The sequence below is a fragment of the Mauremys mutica genome, chromosome 8 (assembly GCF_020497125.1).
Source record: "Mauremys mutica isolate MM-2020 ecotype Southern chromosome 8, ASM2049712v1, whole genome shotgun sequence".
Taxonomy (NCBI): Eukaryota; Metazoa; Chordata; order Testudines; family Geoemydidae; genus Mauremys; species Mauremys mutica.
This window is the reverse complement of record NC_059079.1, coordinates 103,799,743-103,816,880: the sequence shown is the minus strand read 5'-3', so window position 1 is coordinate 103,816,880 and position 17,138 is coordinate 103,799,743. Positions and strand designations below refer to the sequence as shown.

At 41.3% G+C, this 17,138-nt stretch overlaps 1 protein-coding gene and 1 long non-coding RNA gene across 2 annotated transcripts in view; one reads left to right on the top strand and one right to left on the bottom strand.

Annotated features, from left to right (window-relative positions):
- MGAT4B (alpha-1,3-mannosyl-glycoprotein 4-beta-N-acetylglucosaminyltransferase B) overlaps positions 1 to 17,138 on the top strand; it is a 95,221-nt gene that overhangs the window by 7,242 nt on the left and 70,841 nt on the right. The gene's annotated exons all lie outside the window — the stretch shown is intronic.
- On the bottom strand, positions 6,602 to 12,496 carry LOC123375351. The gene is made up of 3 exons (XR_006581411.1): positions 12,079 to 12,496; positions 10,915 to 11,038; positions 6,602 to 6,772 (listed from the first exon to the last, which is right to left on the bottom strand). It is a non-coding gene; the product is annotated as an uncharacterized LOC123375351 (long non-coding RNA).

The following is a 17,138-nucleotide window of genomic DNA, read 5'->3' as shown; positions in this document are numbered from 1 at the left end:
GGCACAACAGTCACCCCAAGTAACTTCGGAGACTCGTTTTCAAGAGAATTAGGTGAGTAGGAACTTAAGCTCCAGTCACTTTCACTTAGGCATATTTAAATATTTTTCCCCGGGCTGAACTGAAATCATCAGTTTAGTTCACTGACTACAGTTAATCCCTCTCTTTAATAAATCATTTAATTGTAAATGTGAAACATAAACTTCTCATCAAAATATGTATCTAAAATATTTGTTTTATTAGTTTAATAAAATAAATTTTATATCCTGTTTTGTGTGTTTAATTAAAATCTGGTTACCATCCTAATACAGCTTGACACAAATCATAAGCAAAAAGTTATCTAGTAAATAAGCAATATCTCATTCACCATTTTCTAACGTACTAAAAAGCTACAATTAATAAGAATCTGAAAATATTATGAGATATAATTGCTTAAACAAATGTATATAGTCCTAGCGTACCTTCCTACGTAGCAAAAAGATGCACCAAATCTAGTGTAAAGGCTCTCATTAGTTGTAAATCAGCATGTTTTGGATATTAAGCAGTGAAGCCTCATTAAAAGAGAACAGAAATATAAATGGAAAGTTGATTAAAATGGGCGATTTAAATCGAGGCTTTCCACATGGTGATTTAAGTCACCTTAATTTAAACGAATCCACCCTGTCAGTACATTACCACAGATAGACTTTTGTTTGTCCATTAAATTTACCACAGTTCATTACAGTGACTTTTTTAACCTTTGCACCAATTCTCTTTTTATAGTAAAACCTTCAGTTAATCTAAATACTTAGATAAGGAAAATATGGCAAATACCAATTCTTAGTATTTGCATTACAGTAGTTCTTGGGGGGCCTTGAAAGGGTTTTAAGGGCTTGTCTACACTTGAAAGGCTACAGCTGCAGTGCTTCAGTGTAGACAGTCACTCCTGTGACAGGAGGGATTCTTCTGTTGGCATCGTTAATCCACCTCTCCAAGAGGCAGTACCTAGGTTGATAGAGGAATTCTTCCATCAACCTAATGCTGACAACACCAGGAGTTAGGTCAGCTTAACTACATCACTCGGGGTGTGGATTTTTCACATCCCTGAGTGACGTTTGACTTAACTTTTGAGTGTAAACCTGGCCTAAGATGAGATGCAGCAGGTGGTGTAATAAGCAATGAGAAGGAACATGGGAGTGGGGAGGATGAGGGAAAGGATGATAAGTAATGTAAAGCTTGTGATAAGATTACTCAGTTCCTCTTTTTCTGCGGTATTTTTTCAGCTATAGAAAATCAGTGCTGTGTAGAGGAATTAATTTCAAGCTGAAACCTGTAGAAGTTGGAGATTTGAAATTGCAGAGGGGTTCCTGTACAGGTGTTTTGCCTTGGCTTTGATATGAAATGAGTTCCAAGATACAGTAAATCTGTGTGGTGACAAAATTCCCTGGAGACACTTCTTGTTAAAAATTAAAAATCTTTATAATCCTCTTCTGCAAAGTGAGAGTGTAGTTGAGCTGTTCTGGAGTGTTAGCGAACTAAGATAGAAATGGGCTAAAAAAGTGTGAGTGTGTTTGAAGGGGAAAGCAGGTATGGTTTTTTTTGTTTTGTTTTTTTTAAAGATGTGGGAGAAGAAAATAGAATTTTTTTATATACTCTGTCTTCCCCCTTCTCTTCCTGTGAACAGACAATGTTTTGAAAGGCTTCTTCTCCTACCACTTTCCTTGCATATTGTGTAAAGTATACACCTGATACTGGGAAGAAGGAGAGAGCTAATTGTAGGGTTGGCGCCTTTTTCCCCCCCTCTTATCTCCACACTCCACAGTTTCCATCACAGAAGAGACTGCTCAGAGAGGGAAGGAAGAATGGTATAAATGTGAAGACACGTCCCATTACAAGTTGTGGATTTTTATTGTAGATGGATGAATAGCTAATAATTCCTGCTTTGGAGGTGTACCCAACATAATGCCATGAAGAAGACAGGAGAGCAAGGAAGTGTGGTGAATTTTCCCCTTTAGAAGCTGGTATTGGCGGATCACAAAATAATTTTAATTTGAGGTGGGATTTAAATAAATTTAATTTGAGGAGAGAAGATCTGTTTATAGTGGTCCCACCTGCATATCTAGCGAACTTCTCCGTAGGCCTGGACATTGGGAACCATTGGCCAATGTGTTACTACACAGATGGCTTTTAGAAGAAAATGTGTTTTAAGTATAAGTGATCACAAACCACATCCTCAACCCAGTAGTGATGTCACCAATACAAAGTTTTGGAAATTTGATGCAACCTCCTACTTTTCTTCTTTTTCCGAATCAACACCCTATCCTCCAGCCCTGTTGATTTAGAAGTAAAAGGAAAGTGTGTGTGTGGCGGGGGGGGGGGTATTTTTTCTTCCATGGAGAGCAAATATGATAAGAAAATGCACCACTTTTTACACGTTAAGATGAGAGATTCTAGCTCTGAATCTTAGAGGTTACAATGCAGACAAAAGGACTGGAACTGCAAAGTTATTTTTGGAATGAGAATGGGGAAGAAAATCATTAGATAAATCAAAACACCAATTTGGCAGAACCGCTACAGAAAAAAAGACGTAACCTGTTTATACACTTCTTTCCATTACAGGCAAACAGTGGAAGTTAAATATTGGGCAGCAGCCTAAACGGTTGTGTTGTGAACATGTTGAGCATTCTTTTGCTTTAAAATGCTAAACTTTAATCCTCAAGTAGTAACTGGCCAAATGTTTATTCACCATTGTTGTTATTTCCGGTGAGGTAAATGTGAGAGTCGGTTAGCATGTTTTAAATTCAAGGGTAAACAAACTCTAGGGTGTTCTAGAAAGCTCATTTTTGAATTTGGTGTCTGAGCAGACAACAAAACATTGGAGCAGGAAGCTTTATTACAGGTGTAGCATCAAAATCAGCTGCTTACCTCTTTGAGTTCCATTTGCAGTCGACTGCAAGTTTCTTTGCTGGTATCCCTTGGTGACATGCTATGTATGTGGAGGTATTGGAAAACCAAGGTTTTAATTTTTTTTTAAGCTGCTATTTGTTAAGGTCAGTTAGTTTTGGATTTCACTTTTTAACAAATAGAAGTCCATTAGGTCAGCTAGGCTTGGTGAGGGGCAATAAGGTTGCCACATAGGCAGAAGTTACTGATCAGATTAAAAGATTATGGAAACTGTTAAAATAAACAAAGGGAGCTTTGCAGCTGGGGCTGGAAGGTTAGCTGTGTTGTTAAAGAGACAAGGGTGCCCAGAAGTTACCAAACACAACTCTTAAATTTAAAAAAACCCCAAACGATGTATTATAGATTTCTGTTCCAATTTCTTTTTAACGGAGGCAAATGCAATTTATTTTCTGCCTCGTGGTTTTTGTATTTGACAAGGACAAAAATTTTTATTAAAAAGGTCAGTTTGATGTCTTTTTAAACTACCATTAAAAGACAATTTGTACCAGGCCTCAGACTTGAAGCGAGAATGTCCATAGAACAAAAAATCTCCTTAAGCAGTCATTTTCTGTTAGCTTTATTATGATAACCTGTCTGTTCATTCCCTTGGGGCATCTGCCATTGACCACTGTCAGAGGACAGGATACTGGGCTAGATGGACCTTTGGTCTGACCCAGTATGGCCGTTCTTATGTTCTTATGACATCAGTGCATTGCTATAGAAATGACTGTGCTGTCACAAAGGCAGCATTGTGACTTCATAATAGGATCAAATAAAATGGGATTATTGTGGTATCAGCTGCCTTGTTGTGCTAGGCACTGTACAAACATAAAAAGACGGTCAATGCTCTGAAGAGGAGAACACACTTCAGTAGAAGTAAAATATCTTAAAGTGGGCAAAATTAGGAAAAAAAATTCATACGAGTAGATTTGGGCTTTAATTCTAATATATGGAACCTTCTCCAGTCTCCTCACTTCATTTTTTTTGTTTTTATTTTATTTTGCTGAAATGCGTAATCAAGCCTGGTCATTGCTTTTCGTCCCTGTCCCTTGTATTAGCAACTGGTTAAGCATTGCTGTTTTGCTGCTAAGTCCTACCATGGTTACCTTGACCATAAGGAACAGGGAAGGGATGGCCAGCATGATTTCGGCTACAGAGTAGGCATAGCAGAAGATAAGTTACCTGCATTTCTTAAATTTGTTCTCAAGACTTTATGAATCACAAGTCAAAATGTTGCCTTGAAATTGCTGTTCTAGAGGTCTCTGTAGTGCTAAGAGCTTTCCGGAACTGGGGTCTGACCTGGAGATTTATACTGGGACAGTCTGACACCCAGTATTTGTAGGTGGACATGAACAGCCTTCTGTCACTGGTTCAGCTGACTACCCGTATGCCATGATACAGCAGTTTTCATAAGAACAACTTCACAATACTAACCAGAATGCATAAGTTGTACAGATATAGTCCCCAAATTGTCATACCTTTGTACTGTATAAATTACTTGTTGCAGCTCTCAAGAGTTTCACGCCTTGATATATTTGCTGTGAGGGCTAATGGGACCAAGGAATTTGCACAACCTGTAAATGCTGTTATATGTGTTCATAGAAGCAATAGCAACAATGTGAGATGCCTTGCTTGAAATAGGCAGGTTAATAATAGTACTTAGAGCAGGGATGGGCAAACTATGGCCCACGGGCCACATCTGGCCCATCATACATTTTAATCCGTCCCTTGAGCTCCATTGCCCCACTCACGCTGGTGCTTGCGCTCTGCCTGCCCGGCGCTCCAGCTGGAGAATGGGGTTGGGAGCTTGGCCCGCTCCGCCCGCCTGCCGGGAAGCGGGGTCAGGGGCTTGCCCTGCTCCAGCTGCCCAGTGCTCCTGTGTTACGGGCGTGAGGACATGCACGTTACTCCGGCTGCACAACCCAAACGCACCTCATATGCAATCAGAGCCTGGAATGTGCTAGCCCAGGTGCTTGCTATTTGTTGGCTTAGGTGACTTTCCTAGCACCCAGAGGCGACTTGATTGTGGGCTGTTGCGACCTACGTGGGAGGAGATTTCTGAGAGCAAGAGGCTGGTGAATCTCAATGAGTTCCAATGACTGGAAGTTGACGCCCGACCAATCCAGGCTAATATACAATTTGTGTTCAGACAGGAGCAACATTGTGTGGTAAAATCAACAAACAGCCCAGTAATGTAATTTTCTAACACTGCATTGTTCAACAGAATTATTTAATAGTGTTGATTTTGAAACAAACTTGTGTTGTCCCTGTTTGAACATGAATTGTTAATTGCATGAGCATTCATGGTCCGCCATACAATTTCCATACCCAGATGCGGCCCTCAGGCCAAAAAGCTTGCCCACCCCGACCTAGTGCATACATAGCGCTGTACCAATATCAGCTCGTCCTCTCAGTACTCATGTATGTGGCTTGGAAAATTTTTCTGACTCCTACTCAAGAGAGTGAAACAGACCAGTACTACAATCCCCTGCTCCCCAAAAGCTACACTCCCTACAGTTTTAAAGAATAAAACAATTGTACAATGTATTGAATGTAACGTTTGTCATTGACTTTCTATTATATTTTTAAAGATGCATTATATACTACTAATAGCAGAAGATGTATTTCTTTAATATCTTATTCCGTGTTTTTCACATGTATTTGCTGAGCAGTATTTGACTCTCTCATAGAGATGCGTGAACACCACGTACAAACGTACTTGTCAAACTATTCAGCTAATATATTGGTGAAATCTGAACAGTATTTTTGCCACCGTCTGTGTGACTGTTCCTGCTTACTTGAACTTCCTTGCTTTTGTTTGAGCTCCATCCTTTTCCTGCCTCAACTCTGCTCATTTTCCTGCCACAGATCATAGTGTATTTTTTTCTGGAGCTGTCTTTGGTGTCTGTTTCCTCTTTCCTTCTCTCTCCCTCCATCTTTGTACTCCCCCGGCCATCTCCTTCCCTCCGTTTCCCTTGTTGTCCCACTTCTGCTCCACAAAATCACTCTATTTTGTTGAATTTATTACAATAATCTTTCCCTCGCTCATCATCCCACCCACTCTCATCTACTCACCCACTCTGGAAACTTTACCAGACACTTAATAGAGAAGTAAACCTGTTAGCCCATAAGTCATACCAAAAACGGTGTGAGGATGGAACACTGCCCAAGAGGGACACTAATCCCAGCCTTTATGTTTCTGGGAAAGGGAAGGGCGTTAGGATTGCTTTCTAGACTGTTTACAAGAGCTCCATCTTTTGTATCCTCTTCCAGCTAGTAAGTTTGTGATGGATTTGAAGGGTACATGTGCATTTCACTCAGGGTACATGTGCATTTCAGCTGGAGCTGTAATTTCCAGCTCAAATAGATGTATATATGCTAGCTTTGACTGAGCGAGTATGCTAAAACTAGCAGTGTAGCCATGGTGGCGCAGGTGGCAGCGTGAGCTAGCTGTCTGAGTACAGTTTGGTGCGAGATCCTGGGTAAGTATTTGGACAGCTGGCCCGTGCCACTGCCCCTTCTGTTACACCTCCACTGCTATTTTGTAGCACACTCACTTGATCAAAGCTAGCATGTGTACCTCTACCTGAGCTGGAAATTACACATCCAACTGCAGTAGATGTGTACTCCTAGACTCCTCCAGCAATGATCCCAGTTTTTCCCCATGATTCTTCAGCAGCCAGGAAGGACATGAGAGTTCCCAAGTGCAGGCTGGTAAAGTGTGTACAACACTCTCAGTACTTAGTGAGTGACAGTAGGTAAGATTCAGGCAAAGATGACACTGGTCCCCTTAAAATATTTCCTTTCATCCCACTGGAAGCAGGTGACTCTTCAGGAACAAGTGTGACTTATCTGCAAAATAAGAAGAAACATCTTCCCAATGGGAGGAACTCGATTTGGGCACCACACATAGCCAGTCCTTGCTGCCTGTGCTGTGTGCCAGCCCCAAAACAAAGCTGCTGATTGAGTCTCTGCAGATGCTGTGGGGGGAGTCAGTTAAGCATTTCTGTGCCTCCTGCAGAACTGTAGTGAAAGAATTTGTCTCAATCAGCTTTGCTCCGAGATTTCTGCCCCCAGTACTTCAGCGGTCTTCCTTCATGTTTCAATTGTCATAGGCCATCCATAATTTAAGATGATCTTTTGAGGCTCAAGCCAGGAAAGGAGGAGTGGAGCGTGCATGGGCGGGGATGTGGGCACCTTATCAATGGCTGACTACAAAGAGCATTATAAAATTCCACCAAACCATTGATAGAGAGGCTGCTGGCAGGGCAGCATTTTCTCTCAGATCCCTCTGGAAACATTCAGGGTCCATTAGTTTCCTAGGGCAGTCTAACAAAACAGGTCAATTGCTCCAACTGATGAGTGCTCCTCACCCTTAAACTGAAGGAGGTAACAGCCCATTTGTGACATGAATATACATTGTCCAATCTCTGACTCCAGTCCCAACCCAAATGCTCAAACAAGAGTGAAGCGATCAACCTCTTGGGATAGCCGTTGCGGTAGCTGTGAAATCCTGAATCCAGTTGACTCATCCTCTTTATGGGCGTTTAAAGTCACCGCATAGTATCAGCTATGCACCCTCAGCGCCTCAGTGGTGAGGAACATCAACAGCTGACGCAGGGACTATGCAGTACAGTGGAACGGTTGATGTGCCAAAACCGTCCAACTGCCTTTATTCACTTTTTGTCTCTTGTCTTACATTTAGAATGTAATCTTCTCATGTCTGGGATTGTCTTTCTACAGGGCCCAGCAAAATGGAGCCCTACCGCAGTACAAATAAATAACTTAACTCCGTCAAGGGATTCTCATCAGAGATGGACACACCTGATCAATAGTGGAGTAGGACTATAGTAGCTCTCTGATATTGAGTATGTTAATAACTTCGAGCAAACCTCTACAGCAGCTCATCTGATTGAGTTTGCCTTTGTGAGAAAGCTCTGATGTCAGTGGAGAGAAGTTGGTCTTTATGAACATGATGAAGCTAGGGCAGGGAGTGTGGGGTGCTGGCACTACATCCCAGCTTATAGAATGACAGGTGGCTCTGAGGAGTAGGGTTTCCCATAACTCGAGGATTGTGGCTGAGGTAAATAGTGGGGGCGAGGGAATAGCACTTCCAGCAAATGACAGGAGAAGTCATTTGGTGCTAATGGCAGATACATTTGCAGATATCTGGAAACAGGATTAACAGAGTAAAGTAAAATATCCATTTAGAAAAAAATTTGGAAGTGCAAACTTCTTGGTTTGTATCTTTAAAATCTTGTCTGCTTTATTGTTCCAGTAAACTTGCATGAAGTAGCTATTCTGGCTGAGTATTATAATAGGCAAAAGCTGATGAGGGTGGAATGTGTTATATAGGGAGGGAACATAACAACAAGAATAAGGGCTTTGGGTTTGCTGCTTATAGGTCAGTTTGTGTACCATTAATATCTGGTTCTGCCCTGCCTGCTGGCTTACTAGATTCATTTATTACTTTTAAAAGTACCTCTCCAGTGAGTTGCTAAAATACCTAGACTCACTAGAAATGTTTAGATTATTTGGCATGTGCATGGCAAGCATTAACTATCTTGTGTTTATTTTGTGATTAAACAATCTTTTTACCTTGGCTGTTGATAAGGTCACCTATGGCCTTGATAATTATTTGCTAATTTTGAAAATAATGATTTAAGAGATCAAATTCCATTTACTTATTTTACAAGTTTCTTGGTGTGTTTTCCTGATAGAATGGAAGCTGTACTGCATCGTTAGAACTAGTTGTGAATATTTGGCATCTTAAAAAGCTCTCATGTCTTGAGAGAATAACAACCATTGCTGGTATCTTCATCTTAAAACGGAACACAAAATTATAGACAGATTTTTCTAACATTTTTATCAGTAGGAATGGCTAGACTCTATACCACCAAAATAAGAGGGGGAATAAAATGCTGATAGATGGGTGTTTTGTTTTTAATGTTCCACCTTATGTCCTTTGAAGAATTGTTTGCTGGTTGAGACTCATGGGGTAAATCTGTGAAATGGACTGCAGATATGTGGTGGTTATGAAGCAGCATAGCATCTTTATTTGGACGGGGGAGAGATGAGACATCTTCTGCAATATTTGTATGTTATCAAAGAAGTGTGTTAGAGTAGTGACGTATCTTGCTTTGGGGGAAACTGAGGAATGAAAAATCCTTCACTGGGAGTTAAGAGAACTGGCACCAGCTATCACTGTATCTCTTGTCTTTATAACTTGGTGTAAATACAGCTATGTAAGGCAGCTCTCCCATGGAAACAGTTGCAGAGCTATAAAGCATACCTGTTAAGGACTTGCGCTTGTTAATATGAGGTCTCATACATAACTTCTCAAGTTTCTAATAACTCTGATGGAGAAAAAGACAGATTTTTTTTTCCTGTTGTTCAGGAACACTTTCTTCACTATTACACTTACTTTAGTTTTGCCCTCTAGTTTTTCCTGCAGTGCATAGCCATAGTGAGATGAGATCTGTCATTAGGATAGGAGAATGAACATACCGTCTCACGCAGAGGCCAGTACCTGGAACAACGCTTAATCTCTGTACTAGAGACCTGGCCATTTGTGTGTTGAGGTAGTTGGGTGAGGAATCTCTTCCTGATCGCTACAGGTCTCTTAGGCTCTGAAGCAGGGGATTTTGTTGACTGTTGAATTATCTTGGTGTTATCACTTCCTTATCCGGAATGAGGTCCATAGATCCATGATGTTGGGCACTATGCTTTATGCAGCCTTGAAGGCAAACCAGACTTGTAAATCAGAGGCTTTACCTCTGGAGAAACCACTAGTTTTTGTTCCCTCTCCAGCTGTAGGAATGTTGATCAGCACCTCCCTGCTGCAGATCAAATTTAAAAAAGAAAAACAAGAGGGGAAGAAAGATTTGAAATCTCCAGGCTGTCAGGGTCTGCCTTTATTGGCAGAGAGAATTCCCTTTCTCTTCAGTTGCTAGGACTCTCTCTGCTCCCCGCTCACCGATGCAGAGTGCAGCATGGCAGAGAAGGCTCAGAACATATCTATGCTACAAACATCTGGTGATTCAAGCTGTGTCTGCATACAGCTGCTGAATTTTGTATATCAGTTATGCGTGTGCATACTTGGCTGCTTGGATTAGGATTGTGCATGCTTACCAGGAGGCTTGCTTTGGTGTAAATAGTGTGGTGCACCATCGTAGGTATCCCGATGTGCCACGTGCTGCCATCTGGCACAATGCCCTTTTGGGTATTTTCTCAGTGTTTTGTGGGATAGTAACAATTTGTGTGGAGCCAGCATGGCTGTTGGACACAAACGACAAAGGTAAGGAGGTAGGTGTGCTCACCAAGGTGGGCAATCGGGAGCAGGCATTTAAAAAACACATAGCGTTTTTAAAGGGGTGGGGAGGCGGCAGGGTTCTGGTCTCTGACCCATAGGCAGTGGAGCTCAAAATTGTGACCAGAGCAGTCACTATTATGGAGACTGAGGGCATTATGGGACGGTGACTGGAGGACTGTTAAGGTCAACACAGGCCATGCAGTGTTATACACGTACTGTGTATAGTCTTTATGGTGGTTTTACTATGGGATCGTAACAGAATGCTTACAGTGGCCAGATATGGGAGCAGAGCATTGACTTGCGTCAAGTGCCGATCATGACAGACAACACTTCAGCTGTGTCATATGTCAACAGACATAGAGAACAAGATCTACAGTCCTTCAAAGAGAAACCCACCTTCTGATGACTTGGATAAAGGAGAATCTGTAGTCAATGTTCACTCTTTACGTCCAAAGCAAAATTGAATGTTACAGCTGATTGGCTCAGCAGGCAAAAGTTAGATCATCCAGAATGGGAAGTACACAAAAAGGTGTTTGTTTAGACGTGTTCACTTTTCACCTGAATCACACGGTGTCAGTGTTACTCTCTTGCTGGTGGGATCACAGAGGCTATGCAACAAATTCCTTGTTTCAAAGATGGCCAAAATGGACTCTTAGTCTTCCCTCCCATTCCCTCTCCTCACCAGAATGCTGGAGAAGGTCAGGAGAGAAGCAGCACTCGTAATTCTTGTATCCCCGTTCTGGCCAAGGGGGCCTGGATTATCTGATCTCCTTGACAGGGTGCAAAGAGCTCCATCTGCTTTCCCTCTAGAAGAGATATTATTTTACAAGGACCAATCATGCATCAAAATCCAGACGCTCTGAGCCTAGCTGCCTTGTTTTGAACAGAGCCTCTTAAACCAAAGAGGTTATTCAGAGAGGTAATAGCCACAGTTTTAGCTTCCAGAAATGAATCTACTAACTCAGCATATTCAGTGGCCTGGTTGAGCTGTAAACATTAGTGCCAGGACAAGGGTTTCACCCCCCACCCTCCCCGCCCCATCCGCAATGATATCACCAATTCTTGAATATCTTCAAAAAGGACTCAGGTTAGGCCTGGCAGTTCAGACTCTCAAAGGTCAAGCATCCTTTGTACAGTAGACAAGAATGAATTTTATCTTGCCCAGATAATGCAGCATTTTTCTTATGAGAGCAGCTTCTCTTCTATATCCTCCCAACCAACATGCATACATTTCTGTTATGGGATCTTATCTGCCATAACAGGCCCTCCATTTGAACCACCGTGAGGATGCCTCATTACTTTCTAACTGCTAAATGCCTTTTTTTGGGGGGCGGGGGGGGAGGGAAGGGAAGGGAGCAGGAGGGGAAATCCGGTCTGTTCACAGGGTGTTTGTGTTGGGAGGTTTTTTTCCTGGAACCTCCATACTGCATGTTCCATAATGCTAAAGTGGTACTCAGAATTGACCCTGCCTTCATACTCAAGATTAACTGCAGCCTCCACAGAGCACAGGAAACTGTTCTTCCATCCTTCTCTCCAGTCCCAAAGAGAAATTGTGGGATGTCTTACTTGGGATGTCTGCAGAGCCCTCAAAATGTATATTCACCACCCAGCTCAGGTCAGATAGAAAATGCTTTTATTTGTGCTTTATCCAGTGTCAAAGGGAGAAAAAAGGGTTTGAAATCCTCCGTTTCCCTGTGGCTCAGAGATATTGTCTGACACAAATCAAAAAGCCTAACTCCATCTTCCAATATCACAGCTCACTCCCACAGAGCCGTGTCGGCCTAATGGGCAGAAAGATTATATGCCTTTATACAAGAAAATCAGTATAGCAGACATCTGATCATACCACCTTCAAAATTCTACAAGCTGAACATCCAGTCATCATCTGATGGTGCCTTCAGCAGATGGGTGCTCCTTGCTGTAGCATCTCAGTAATTATTAGGAAAGGGTTATCCATTTTTGCATCTGTACATAGTATCTTTATGTAGATCTCCCTCTGAATGGATACTGCTATAAAAATCCCAGTGTCATGGTGTCACGGAGTGGGGGGAAGTCAAGGCCCTGCACCCCCGGCTTCCTGCAATTCACCATGACTCTCAGCCAGCCAGTAAAACAGAAGGTTTATTTAGATGACAGGAACACAGTCCAAGACAGGTCTTGCAGGTACAGACAACAGGACCCCCCTCAGTTAGGCCCATCTGGGGGGCCAGGGAGGCCAGAGCCGCATTGGGAGACCAGAGCCCTATCTGAGCTCCCCTCCATTCTCTCAGCGAGCTCCAAACTGAAACTCCCTCCAGCCGTCTCACTCAGCCTCCCCCGGCTCCTCCCCAACCCTTTGTCCAGTTTCCCAGGCAGAGGTGTCACCTGGCCTCCATCCCCCTTCCTGGGTTCTCATGTTACGTGCTCAGGTATCCTCCCTCAAGGAAAGTCTCCCATCCCCAATGCAGACAGTACCAGGAAAACTCCCCTGCAACCTTCCCAGGCCAACACTTCCCACTCAGCATTCAAAGAACACATTAAGAACATTCCCAGTTCATCATACATGGATCTGTGGACCTCATTACAAATAAGAATAGGAAAAGGTATTCATGACTCGCCTGAAAAATTTCTTTCTTGTAGTAAGGAGGGTCACAGAACCCTGAATGCGTTGTTAATTGGGAAAATATATTTAATCATTAATAGGCACTCGATATTTGTTGTTTATTGCATTCCTTGCTCTGTAGAATGATTGTTCTATTTAGTCTTAATGCTTAATTTTCTTTACTGCTATAAAGTGATTAGTTTTTCCTAGGCTATGGAAGGGTCTCAAGTGGTGGTTTCTCGGAGGTAGAGCCGCTCCTTCCCTGCCTTTGACAGGTTTGGTCTGCCTCAATGCTGCATAGAGCTTAGTACTCAGTGTCATGGAGCTCTGAAAGTTGTGTCAAAGCAAGAGCAACCTACTAGAAGGCCACAAGTTAATGCAGCTGAGATAATTATTTGGAACCCAGGTGATAAAAGAATCTCAGAAAAGAGGGCACTGCAGCTAGTCTTGGAAAGTGTGTAATCTGTTCTTGATACCAGAGTATAAAGATAATTCCAATTGGGATTGAAACAACAGAGGGCAAATAATAGTTGAGGAATCCGCTTATAGTATTCCAGGGCATGGATAAAACCCACTAATGGGATAAAGAGGGATCCAAATAATTATCTCAGCTGCATTAACTTGTGGCCTTCTAGTAGATTGCTCTTGCTTTGACACAACTTTCAAGTATATAGAAAGTTAAAGCTGTCAAGATACTTTCAGGATCTAACTGGTTATTTTTTCTAAAATGGGGTATTTTCCCTTCAGGATCTGTATCTCTTTCCTTGGTGACCATCTGCATTACCCGTGCTTGTTGGTCCCAGTGAATCTGAATATGTTCTTGTCATGTATGTCTTGTCTTTGTATTGAGGATGGGTCATGCAAAGCCAAAGTTTTTGAGTCAATGTTTGTTCCTTATCTAAACAAAGGTTGAACAAATAATTACTCAAATAAAGCAATTGATCTGTAGAGTTGAGGTTACATTTTTGGCACTGTTGGTGCATTGCTCAAAGATTTGGCGGTGAGTAGTCAGAGATGGAAGATATCTCTATCCTAGTCCTCTTTTCTACAGGAGATTAAAATTAGGTGATGTGGATTTCATATAGGCCAGTTTTGGAAACCTTCTTTGTATCTTTGCTGTGATTATTTAAAAAAAAAAAGAGTAAAAACTTGTAGTTGAAGAGCTGCTTGTAACTTTAAAGTATATGAACACTCTTTAATTACATAATCACATTATTTTTTCCAAAGGACCCCTGCCTCATTTATTGCACAGGGTGGACTGTGCTCAGAGAATTTATCAGGGTTGTGTAGTTGATGGGATTGTTGTCTGTAGGACTCCTGTTTGATTTGTTGCTGAAGCTGTAAGGTGAGTAGGAACGTGGCAGGGAGTTGCAGGAAGAGAAAGGATGTCCTTGTAGTTAAGGCATTTGAATGTTGCCCTAGAGAACAGGATTGTATACCTGCCATAGAGTTCCTGTGTCAAGCTGGGCAAGTCACCTAAACTTTTTGCAGATTGACGCAGTCTGTATGTTCTTCATTTTCTGGGCGTCAATCTTGAGGCAGCTATTGTCTGATTCGCTGAAGTGCTAATCACTCACAGTGCAACTGAATCCGTGAAAGCTATTTTCTGAATCAGTAATATCTTATAAAATGCTAAATTCTCTGAAAAATCAGACAATCGGCATCTCAAATTGGGCACCCAAAATTCATTAATATTTGCAAAGCACTCAGATGCTATAGTGATGAGCATCATAGTCTCTTCTATGAAGAATTTAAAAATTCAGCCTTCAGAGGAGGGTTTGAATAGTGTGTGGAAAATAAGGCATGGGATTGCTCGCTGAACAATGAAGATGAAATAAAATATTGAGTAGCTGCTCATCAGTGAGTTCCACCCACCCAGTGCAATGAATGAAGCTGGAGTCCTGTGGACTAAACAATATGTGATGGTGCAACTACAGACTGTATCATAATGCATAGGCACAAGGTTGCACAAGCAGCCTTAGTTCTGCCATTTCCAAACTTCTGAGTGCTTGACTTCGTAATCTTAACGTTCTATTAATCTAGTTTTTATGTAATTATGTAGATTGTGACTGCATCTAAAACAGAAGTGCTTTCCAAACAGAAAGCCACAGTCCCTGTCCACAAAAGCATATCTGTTAACTTCTTATAATATTAAAAATGATTTTTTTTAAATGTAATGCATTTCTCACCATTCTTGTGATCTGCCTTATGAATTCTCTGTTGAACAGTTCGTATTAGGCTAGTCAGTTTAGCAGTGTGGATTCCAGCACATGCACTGTACCTGAGGTGTTGAGATACTAACATTGAAGGGGACTGTTTTATATCTAAGCAGACTTTGTTTAAACTTCATTTAATTAAAAAGAAATTCCAGTGTATCTTTTAATACTGTGTTGTAAATCTTTAAGCAAAGCCTACGTTTTGACCCTAAATTACCTAACAGTTTCTCTTCAATAGTCCTGAATTAGCAGCCTAGAGTGTTATAATATTTTCTATTTAGGGCTACCCTTGAAATCTATCTACAGAGAACCTCAGAGTTACGAACACCTTGGGAATGGAGGTTGTTCATAACTCTGAAACGTTTGTAACTCTGAACAAATATTATGGTTGATCTTTCAAAAGTTTACAACTGAACATTGACTTAATACAGCTTTGAAACTTTACTATGCAGAAGAAAAATACTGCTTTCCCTTTATTTGTAAGTAGTTTATATTTAACAAAGCACTGCACTGTATTTGCTTGTGTTTTGTTTTGTTGTTGTTTTTTTTTGCTGCTGCCTGATTGTGTACTTCTGGTTCCAAACGAGGTGTTGTTGACTGCTCAGTTCGTAACTCTGGTGTTCGTAAGTGAGGTTCTACTGTAGAGCATAGTAGCTCCACCTAGCACAGCTAGCTGCCCAGCTCCTGAGTGGTTTGGTCCAAGATGAGTCTTTGTATTGGCTATTTGTTAACTTCCAGATACAGTTCAAAGTGTTGGTGATGATCTTCAGCGGTCAGGTAAGATGATGACCCTGTAGTCCTTCATGGCAGTTGTGTTTACTGCTGGAATCTAAGTGTAAACACTCTATATGAGGGATTTCTTAATCAAGACTCTCCATCTTTTGCAGTTCATTCTCCTTAAAACATCAGAACCAAAGATAGCAGCCTTCTTATTTGTGTATCACAGTAACTAACGAGTGCCCTATTGTGCTAGGAGCTGCAGGTACACACAGTGTTAAAAAAGTAAGTCTCAAGACTGATGAGTTTCTAATCTAAATACAGTAAATAAGACTGACAAGGTTTGGAAGGAGAAACAGAGGCAGAAAGGGGAGATGTTACGTGACCAAGGAAATGTAGCAGATCTGTGACTGAACTGGAAATAAAACTTAGATCTGCCAACTTCCATTCCAGTGCCCTCTCCACTGGACTTCGCTGCAGTGATGCACACATCTTAAGTTTTGCATCATCAGAGCAAAATGTGTGTTGCTCAGTTCTTTGTTCTTGGTTTTTATGTCTTAATGAACCAGAGGTTTTCCCTGGGCTGCTTAAAGTTTTTTTTTCATTCTTTTGAATATCTTTGTCATGCTGGAGTACTTACATGAGCATAACAGTATTTGAAAGACTTTAGATGCTAGAAGCACAGGGCTGTAATTTCACTCTGAATACAAACTTCATTCTAAAAAGTTAAAAGGAAAGTAATGAGGTAGCAAGGCTCTTATTAGACCTACTAGACTTATCAGGAAACTTCTAGAATTGACTGGAAGCATAGACAAGAAAGGGAAATGAGTGAATTCATTGATGATTGGAGAGTGGGATGAGGCAAGGGCTAGTGGGTGAAATCAACTCTCATGAGATGCTAAACAGAGCAGAACGGATGACTTTTCCCCCAGCCCACCATGAAAATAGAAGTTTCTGTTTTTCTTTCCCCTCCAATTTCCAATTCATTCTCTCATGGGCAATTATCTGCCTGCCTAAATTTCCTCCAGCACTTTGTTGGATATAGTATTCTTTTCTCCTAAAATGCTCTAAACTGTAGCTGTCTCTGTAAAACACCTGCCACTTTCCAAACCTAGATGTGTCTGGACTTCACTGATAAGTGAAGTGATCTCTGTTTATAACATTTTGTAAAGCACCTTGGGATTCTTCAAGATGAAAAACGCTGTATAAGGGTAAGATTACAACCTGTTCTTACATTACACAGGATTTTGATTTCGGGTGGGGAAATAATGATCCCTTTATTAAGAGACCACTACAGGTAATATGAAAAGTGAGGCAGAATTGTCTTTCAGTGGAATATTAAAGCTTTTCATGAAACCTTAGTAGTCTTTTAATGGGGACATATCTTGCTGT